The following is a 10,414-nucleotide window of genomic DNA, read 5'->3' as shown; positions in this document are numbered from 1 at the left end:
AAACGAGGCGTACCTCACCCTTAGCAAAATCAGGAGGAATTCACCTCTAATAGGAGTGGTCAGCTACATGTATGCTTGTGCAAATGTTTCTAACAAAATTCTACCAGCTAGTAAACATGAAAAGGAGAACGGACCGCACGTACGATGTTTCCTCACAACTTCCAAGCGATAAAGCTCATACCGGTAAGCAACCCACAATCACATTATTAACCAATTAGGAATGCCTCCACAGGCCGTCACAATTCTCTACAATCATCCCTGACATAGCCCAGCTTATTTCGCCACGTGTGCAAATAATAAGATAATAGGCACCGCCTTATTTTGCCACACGTGCATCACAATGTTCCCTCCTTATTCCGCCACATGCGCAACCCACATATAAGCATATAACGTATCCCGCCTTATTACGCCGCATGTGCAAAACATCAATAACAACAACAGCACGGTAAAGACCTCGTGCAACCCTTCAAAATCAACCGCACGGTAGAAACCTCGTGCATCACAGTATCAACAACCGCACGGCAGAAACCTCGTGCATCACAATATTCACAATCGCACGGCAGAAACCTCGTGCATCACAATATTCTCAATCGCACGGCAGAAACCTCGTGCATCACAATATTCTCAACCGCACGGCAGAAACCTCGTGCATCACAGTCTCAAGTACAACACAACAAACGACAATATATACAGGAACAAAGCAAGAGAATCAACTCAGGTATTTCCGTTCACCAAAAGACGGTACAACTAACTCACAAGGAATAACCGTAACAGAGAAATACTAAGCGTAATAAGAACAACTCAACAAGGGAGAAATAATATGAAACAACGATTCCATAATACTAAGTTCAACAACAAGGAAGTTAACATGAATCAAATAATTACAATTAAGGAAATATCAACTGAATATAGGATATCTAACTTCTTTCCAATTAAGACCAATTACTTACACGAGAGATAGAAATAATGCTTTCCAAATAAGGACAAGCAGTTAGGAATGATAATGTGACTATAGAAGGGTAATGTCTACCGTGAAACAAGTAAAAGTCAATTAGGCAACAAGAATAAGCCAAAAAGGGGAAAATAAATTCCAAGCAAGACATGTAAAGGTCAAGCTAATAACAGGGAACTCAATCGTATTAAGAAGAACTTTATATTCGGTGACTACAAGGATCTAAGAGCCTAAAAGGGACAATTTTCCACAAATAAATCCTAGCACGCACTCGTCACCTCGTATACAAGGAATACAATCAACAAAGAAGACTCAAATCCTAAGGGGAAGTCCCCCACACAAGGTTAGGCAAGATACTTACCTCGAACCGGCTAAAATCAACTAGCAACCGCGTACTTGCCACGAGTACTCGACTCCAAATGGCCCAAATCTATTCAATTAAATCACACATTGTAAATAACATCTCAAGCAACTGATTCTACTATTTAATTCAGAGCTAAAGCGTGAAATTAGGCAAAATGACCAAAATGCCCCTCAGGCCAACATCTCAGAATCGGATAATTTTTACATTTTCAGAACCGTCGTACTCTCACGAGTCTAACCATATAAAAATCTCCCAAATCGGAGGTCAAACACCCCCTCAAAACTCAATAATCCGGTCTATGAAGTTCTACCCATTTTTCATTAAAAATCTGAAATTAAAGGATGAAATTAAGAGGAGATTCATGGAAATTGGTCTAAATCGAGTGAGAAGCACTTGCCCAAGTCGCCCAGGTAAAAATCCCTTCAAAAATCGCCAAGAACCGAGCTCTTGAAGTCAAAATGTGATAAGAATGGTGAACCCTCGAATTTGGGATTAAATTTGTCTGCCCAGACATTTAATGCATCGCGAACGCGTAGGGAGCCTCGCGTTCGCGAAGAAGAAAGAAAAAAAAATGCTGCAAAAAAAATCACTTCGCGAACGCGTGGAGGTGACCGCGAACGCGAAGGCCTGGAACCACGAAGCTACGCGAACGCGACAGACGGAATGCGAACGCGATGAAGGACAGACGTGAAGCTTCGCGAACGCGATGAAGAGACTGGTCCTCCTCCAGAATTACTCTACGCAAACGCGTGGAGGAGGACGCAAACGCAAAGAAGGGGAAAGTCAAAGCTACGCGAACGCGAGAGTGAAGTCGCGAACGCGAAGAAGGATTTGTGTATTACCCGAGAAAGAGAGACCATAAAAAGACTTGAATATATTCTATATGAACTTCTTTACATTCGAGTACACAATCTATATATACTGATATACACAAATACTTTATACATGCAGGGGCAAATATAGGCTTTAATATATGGGTTGGTAGAACCCAGTAATGTTTGCCAAAATATTCTATGTATGTATCTAGAAATGCACTAAATATATACAAAAATTAAATTCAGAACTCAGTTATTGAAACTTGAGATCGTACTAAAATCAAGAATTCACAAAATTTTAATGTTAGATCTACCTTTGTAGGTACCGAGCTTGTAAATATTTAGTATTGGCAAATAGAGTCCTATGTAAATTCTAGTGCATTTTGAAGAGTAATTTTGCAGAAAATATCTATTCTAATTTACACATGTTCAATAGGGATATACCAAGACAAATAAATGATCGGGTTAAATAGGTTAAACCCTTCACTAGCTAGATGGGCTTAAACGGCTAGGTTTGTGCAAAAATCAAATGTTAGTTATGCTCAAGAAGCAAGCATTCTTTTTAGACAGTCGAAAATATATTATACCATCAGTTTCAGTTTTACATGAACCTATCCCTCTTGATTTAGTATGAACCCATTTCTAATAAGGAAACTCTTTTAGTTTCAGGATTAAAATCTTATCTTTAATAAAAGATTTTTATAACCACAGAAATGGTATCACATATTTAAGACCACAGGTCTTATAGCCACAAAAATATTATGCTATGCTTAAGATCACAAATTTCAAAAGTTTTCGTCTTTTCGAAAATCTCTGTTTCCAGTCAAATAGGTTACATAAATTGAAAGAGATGGAGTATAAGTTAAAAATTCAATCGTTAATATCGGATACGAAAAGACGTTGCAATACGAAAGGCAATGCAGTGAAAGAGAAGCACATTATAGTGCGCACCAAAAAAGTAGTAATTAATAATAAACCACCAAAAAGGAGGCCTATAATTAATCATCTGTAAAAACTTACCAGAGCAAGTGAAAAGAGCAGGATAAGAGCAACAAGTGATTTCATGGTCACTTCACTAGGAATATGTATGACTCAGAAGCTGTTGTTATTGATATTTGCTTGAAGCATATTATGAGCTTATATAGACAGGTTAAGCTATTATAAAATCATATTGCACGTAACAAGTTATTGTCAAGCATGTTTAACATGATTCACACACTTTTGTAGGAACGATGAGAGATGTACAATAATTTTAACAAATAGGAGGAGGCACCAATTAGCTTCTTTGAGACATATTATTGGCGACCAAATTTTCTAAGTAGGCTCCATTTGCTCATAAATAGTAATGCAGCCTATTCACGTTTTAATGTTTACAAATATATGGCAATCAGTATATATTGCTTTTCAGTATCATATGGATCTTGTGATTTGTGAGAAAGTTATTGGCATGTACAACATGTTCTACCTACCAATAATATGTTTCAAATTACACTACTATTCAACAGCAAATTTGAATAATCTCAAATTGCTGAGGTGTGCTCTCGTGCTTCTTCAGACTCTACTCCATATAATAAGTTGTTTGTGCTATTGCTCCAAAAAAGAAAAATTAAAGGAAGCTCAATATACACTTCAAGATGTATATCGCATAAGAACATATTAAAGAATATTGAGGACCATAGATATTAAGGAACACTAATTACCTTGTTATATAAATTATAGAAAAAAAAAAACAAACGGCTAGTATATGACCAAAACCAAGAAAATATTACAAATTAATAACACTCAATAAAATTCTTAACATAATGATAATAAATATTAAACAGTTATAGGAGGAGAATAAACAATCCAACAATAAGATAGAGAAATAATAGATCAAAATTCAAAGAGAAGAAACCGCTCAATTGATAAACAAAAATAAGATACTCCACTGGATAGGAAAAATGATGAAAAATAATGCTATTGTAATAAAAATCATAACTCCATTCCTATTGTTGGATCATATTTCACAGCGGAAGCAAACATAGCATCATAATCATGTGTAATCTAAACAATTAGCACATACGGAGATTATACGAGTTACCTCTTGAAGCGTGAACAAAGCAAATCGATATCCTTCTCCAGTTCCAGAATTGCAAGACCTCAGCAACCTTCCACAGTCTTCTACTGTGTTACCCAAATAAAAACCGGAAAACAGAGAACTTCGGGTGGGCGAAATTCAAGGAAGAAAAACGTGTGTTTTTTCTGTGTCAAAAAACGACCAGCTATATACCATATATATAGCTGCGTTTTTTAGGTCAAAACACTTTTCCAAAACCTGTTAGGTTTTCTTCTTCCACCAAGAAAAGGTTTCCTTTATTTCCTATTATTCAGGCACAGTAGGGACCACAGAATTTAATTAACAAGGCTTCCTATTATGGAATTAATTTCAAAATTTGAAATTAATTTCTACCATAATAAATTACGAGGTATTCCACTAAAAATTCGTAATTGCACTCCTTAGTTCAATTTCGAAATTCTTCCATAAAACCTTATTTAACTCCCCATGTTAAAATTCAGATACTAATCAATCAAATTAAATTACTGACTATTTTATTTATTGATTACTTCCTTTAGACTTACACTTAACTTATTTCATGTGTCGGATACAAAATCCACCGGCCGGGTTTACACATGAAACTTATAAGCTTTCATAAAGGAATATTATCAATCTCAAAACCGAGACATGGATTCCATTAACTAATTATTACTTCGCCAATGTATATCATTGTTATCCAATTTACCAGGCTTATTGACTCACGAAAGAATCTCGCCTTTTAATAAATCAAAACAACAAGTGACATACACAGCTAATAATAATTATATCAGGATTAAGAGTATAAGTACATTAAATAGACTAGAGAAATTATTTTATAAAGTCAGTATAAAATACTTATCTCTACTTGATCCGTTCAATACATACAAAATGTATTAGCACAAGAAGTTGGAATTAGACCTATTCCCATAATCAAGATAAATTACATTTAATCTTGTACTACAACCATTCCGATGATTTGTCCAATTCCATCATTAGATTGTGAACATTAACTTTTATGTCTTACAAGAACCGATGATTTAATCTTTCGTGTATAAGCTAAACTCTATACACTAAATCATCTACTATGTAAGCAATGGACACACAAACCAATACATGATCTATTTAAAAGGAAACTTTATGGAATTTAAACAAGTAAATAAATAATTGGCCTTCAGAACACTGCTGTAGATTCTGAAGGCCACTCTAGCCGCGGTCCTGGCGTAACTGCGGTAGGACCGCGGCAGAACACTGCTGCAGATTCTGAAGGCCACTTTGGCCGCGGTCCTGGCGTAACCGCCGGAGGACCGCGGCAGGACGCGTATGGCTTATAGTATATTCTAACATTCATAACATATGAAATTTTTGCTTCGATCTCTTAGTATAGAATTATACAAAGAAAACAGCTAGCTCATGTTGGTTGTCTGTAATTTTCAACTGATAGACTTCTAGGATGTTCATTTTAATTAGAAACTAGTATTAGCACCCGCGCGGATGCGCAGATACTAACCTTCTCAAATAATTGAGTTATTTGGATTTTATGTAAATAATCTTAAAATTTAAACCTTATCGATAATTATAGATAAACATTGAATATACGTTAAGAAACACTATATGAAAAAGATTAACTATTTCACGAATCTCCTAGTTATAATTCTATTTTTCTTTTTCGGTATCATTCTCGCCGGTGTCATTGGATCCTAAAAATAGTTAGGAAGTAAAATAATAACTCATATATATGGCAAAACAATTAAAGGTTGAGACTATGAAGGACCTTGACTCTTTTACTACAACTTGAGCTATTATTTGGTGTGTTGATATCTTTCAAAAATAATATTTCTATTTTAAAATTTCAGTTTCTAATACTTTATTTTTCAATAGTAATTATTTCTATAATAATGTATGTGGAAATATTATCCTTGACTCAAAACTCATTATAGTCAGCTATCTAAAAATTTAAAAAATTCTTTAGCCAGTTAATTTTTTTCTGGTATGACTCCATTTTGATATTTGACGTTACCATATTAAATATATGTGTTATTTGAATTTCATATATATATATATATTTTGAGCAAACAGGAAATATATATATTAAAAGCTAAAGAACATCCAGTACATAGTTAACATAGCTAGCATCACGGAGGATGCATTTGTTTCCTAAGCTTGCTAGCATATTACAAGCTTCATTACATAGGAGTTTTTCATGACAATTTGATTCAAGTTTGTGACTTTCAACAAAATGTAGTACATCAAAAGGTGGTACGACAAAAACTTTTTTTGTGGATTTCACTGCTTTCCTGCTTCCTGCTAAACCCTGAGACTTGTTTTCCCTTCCTAGAACTTCTTTGGCTAGTTGGTGGGCAATCCTATTCCCCTGCCTGAAAGTGTGTTGGAGAGTAACCCTCTGCTGGTGCATTAAGGACCTGCAATCATTAACATTTTTGTTAAGTAATTTATTACCATGTTGTATTGCCTGGATAGCCTCCGAGCAGTCTGTCTCAATCTCAAGTGGGAAGAGATTTCATTCCTTTGTTGTTCGTAGCCCTTCTCGTAGTGCTTTTAATTCTGCTGCAAGGGAGCCATTTGCATGCGCTAGTTTTACAAAACCAACCACCCAGCAGCCGGTTGCATTTCTAAAATCACCTCCTAGACCACAATTTTTGCCATTACTATGAAAACTTGCATCCACATTCAATTTGTATCATCCCCTAGGGGGTTTGAACCAGTTAATTTTTATAAGGGATTTGGGAGGGTGGATAAGGAATTTTTCCGTGAAAAGTTTAAATTCCAATGCCTTTAGCATGATTTGGGAACCCCTTAAAGAATTGTTCGTGTTGTTGATGTTATTACTGTTTCTATTAATCCAGATATGCCAGATGAGGAAAGGAAAGAAGTTTTCCCAGTTAATGAGGTTGTGTTTTAGAGGAATATTGAGATCTCTTACTTGGAGAAGCCAGTGCTTCCCACTTTTTATGATTTGCTGGATTGCTTGCAGTTCTCTCCAGAGATTATTGACAACTCTGTAATCCAGGAAGATATGTTCAATTGACTCTTCAATAGGGTTTTTGCAGATGGGACAGTTTGAATCAATGTTTAGTCCAATCTGCGAAAGGTACTTCCTGGAAGGGATTCGATTGTGAAGACATTGCCATAGGAAAAATTTAATTTTATTAGGGCACTCCAAGTGCCAGATCCATTCAAAGTCAGGGTTAGATCCCTTTGGGGATTCAAGCAGAGTATAACAAGAGGCGGTGGTAAAGACTCCTTTGGTGGTGAGGGACCAAGTAGGAATGTCAGTGAGAATGCCTTTTTGGCGGATTTTAGTTTTGGAGATGGTGGCTAACACATCCGGAGAGGGAGAGATGGTTAATGAGTTTAGGTTCCACATAGTTCTATCAAAAATATCTCTAATTTTTTATAGAGAGGTCATTGGCTGAAGGGGGGCCTATAAATAGGTTCCTTAGGCTACCAATATTTGGTATCCAATTGTCCCCCCATAAGTTAAGGTTGGAGTGGATGTGAGGGGACCATGTGATGCCTTTGGAACAGATTTTCCACCCTCTGCGAATGCTTTTCCAGAGGAAGGAGGTTCTATTTGCAGAGGAGCTATTGCAATAGTAAGAGATGATTAGTTTTGCCCAAGGAATCAGGGTATTAGTAAGGAGTCTCCAGCTTAAACTGGCCAGGGTACAAAAGTTTTTATCGATAGCATTATGGATCCCCAGTCCACCATATTTTTTAGGTTGGCATATAGTGGACCAGTTTACCAAGTGAAGTTTCCTTTTTTCAATTGTACTACGCCAAATGAAATCCCTTTGGACTTTATCAATCTCTTTAAGGGTTTTAGTAGGGAGCAGGGTGTATTGCATGTAATGGTTTGGGATGGTGTTATTGCATGATGATGCAACAGTTGTTCTTCCTGCCAAGCTAAAAAACGTCATCTTCCAGTATGCAAGTTTGGTTCTCATTTTGTCTATGAGGAATTGGTAATCTCTGGGTTTTGGGATGTGATGAAGGATGGGGAAACCAAGATATGTGCCAAAGTTGTTACTCTTTTTAATACCAAGAGAAGTGGTAATGTTGGTAATGATTGATTGATTACAATTTTTTGAAAAGAGGATCTTTGATTTAGTCAGATTGATGTTTTGACTAGATAGAGAGCAAAATGTGTCAAGCCCATTTTTTATGGCTTGACAAGATTTAGTATTTGCTCTAGCCATGAGAGAAAGGTCGTCAGCAAATAATAGGTGGGATATCTTTGGACATTTATATCCTAGGGAAATTGGGTCCCGGTTTTTGATATCTACTTGGTATTCTATATATATGGTGAGCATTTCTAGGCAGAGGATAAAGATATAGGGGGAGATGAGATCGGCTTGTCTAATACCTCTACTTGGTTGGAAATAGTTTGTAGTAGCTCCGTTGGCTAAAATAGCTATTTTGCTGGTAGAGATGCAATTTAGCAGGAGTTAAGAGAATTTGAAGAAGTCCAATGTGTGACGAATGAAAGACCATTCAAGGCGATCGAAAGCCTTTTCCAAGTCAATTTTCATAATCATATGGCCTAGCTTGCCTTTCAGCTTATTGAATTTAGAAATCATTTCCCGGATGATGATAGCATTGTTTGAGGCTCTTGTATTTTTCATAAAGCTAGCCTGGTAAGGACTGATTAGTTGATCCAGGAAAGGTTTGATATGATTGTCTAGAATCTTGGTAATTAATTTATAGATAGTATTACACAAGCCAATAGGTCTGAAGTTTTTGATATTATTTGCATTATGGAATTTAGGAATGAGGCATAGAAGAGTCTTATTAATATTTGGAGGGATTATTTGGTTATTGAAGATGTTGTGGTAGAGATTTTTGACAGAATCCCCTATATGGAACCAATATTTTTGGAAGAAGAAGGGGTGCAGACCATCTGGACCGGGAGATTTGAATGGTTTGAAAGAGAAGACTGCACTTTTTATTTCATTATCTAGTAGGGGAGCATCTAGTTGTTCTAGGTTGATAATTTTGCAGCTGGATTGAGTATTAAGGGGGTTAGCCCAGGAAGAGTGAGTATGGGAAGAGGTAAAAGTAGAGGTAAAATAGTTTTGGACATGGGTCAGAATGAGACTATGGTCATTTATCCAGTTACCAGCATCGTCTTTAAAGAAAGTAATTTTGTTTCTTTTCGTCTTTAAAGAAAGTAATTTTGTTTCTTCTTTTTCTATTAGTGGCAGAAATGTGGAAAAATCTAGTATTAGTGTCACCATCATTAAGCCATATTATCCTGGATCTAAGTTTCCAGTAGTCTTCTTCTATTTTCAGGATATCATTAAACTCATGACGAAGAGTTAATTCCAGATTTTTTTAGGAAAGAGCTGGTAGCATAGTTGTTAGAATTTTGAATGCCTTGAAGTCTAACTAAGAGTTTTCTCTTCCTACCCATGATATTACCAAAAGTCCTGTCTTTCCAAGGTTTTATGTTATCAATAAAATTAGAGCTAGCCTTAAAATAGTCATTGTTATTCCAGGAGTTTATAACAATAGATTGAAACTCCGGATGTCTACACCAGAAGGTTTCCAACCTAAAGGGGACCTTATGAGGAGTTCTATTTCTAGGAATTAATTCCACCAGGATAGGATTATGGTCAGAGTGAGTTCTGGGGAGATGGATAATAGAGCTTTTAGGAAAGAGTTCTAACCATTCTTCATTCCCAAAAACTTTATCAAGCCTTTCTAAAATAAGGCTCTTATTCTTATGTCTATTATTGGTCCAGGTATATTTACTTCCCTTGGAGCCTAGGTCAACTAGGTTACAGTTATTAATTTTGGACCAAATATATTTAGCTCTACTATCTTTGATTGGTTTACCTCCAATTTTCTAGCTAGCAGTAAGAATATCATTAAAATTACCACCTACTAGCCAAGGTCCTTTATAAGAATTACTAATTTTTTCTAGGTTATCCCACATAATATTTCTAGAAGGAATATTGGTACTAGCATAAATTGAAGTAAAGAGCGTAAAGGATGTACCTCTATGGTTGCATGGATCTCTTGGCGTCTTCTAAAAGCATTTTAGACATTGATTATATCATCCCTCCACATCATGACCATACCACCTGATTGTCCCTCCGAAGGAACTTCTATCATCTCAGAGAATCCATATTCATTGAGCAAGGCAACATGGTTTATCATCCTTGTTTCCAGCAAGTACAAGCATGGCT

The 10,414-nt window shown here is 36.1% G+C and overlaps 1 pseudogene; it reads right to left on the bottom strand.

Annotated features, from left to right (window-relative positions):
- LOC109213841 overlaps nt 1-3,238 on the bottom strand; it is an 11,007-nt pseudogene extending 7,769 nt beyond the window's left edge.
- Nucleotides 3,239-10,414: the final 7,176 nt, after the last annotated feature.

The sequence above is a fragment of the Nicotiana attenuata genome, unplaced genomic scaffold (genome assembly GCF_001879085.1).
Source record: "Nicotiana attenuata strain UT unplaced genomic scaffold, NIATTr2, whole genome shotgun sequence".
Taxonomy (NCBI): Eukaryota; Viridiplantae; Streptophyta; class Magnoliopsida; order Solanales; family Solanaceae; genus Nicotiana; species Nicotiana attenuata.
Note: the sequence above shows the minus strand (reverse complement) of the source record. Positions and strands in the feature narration are given on the sequence as shown.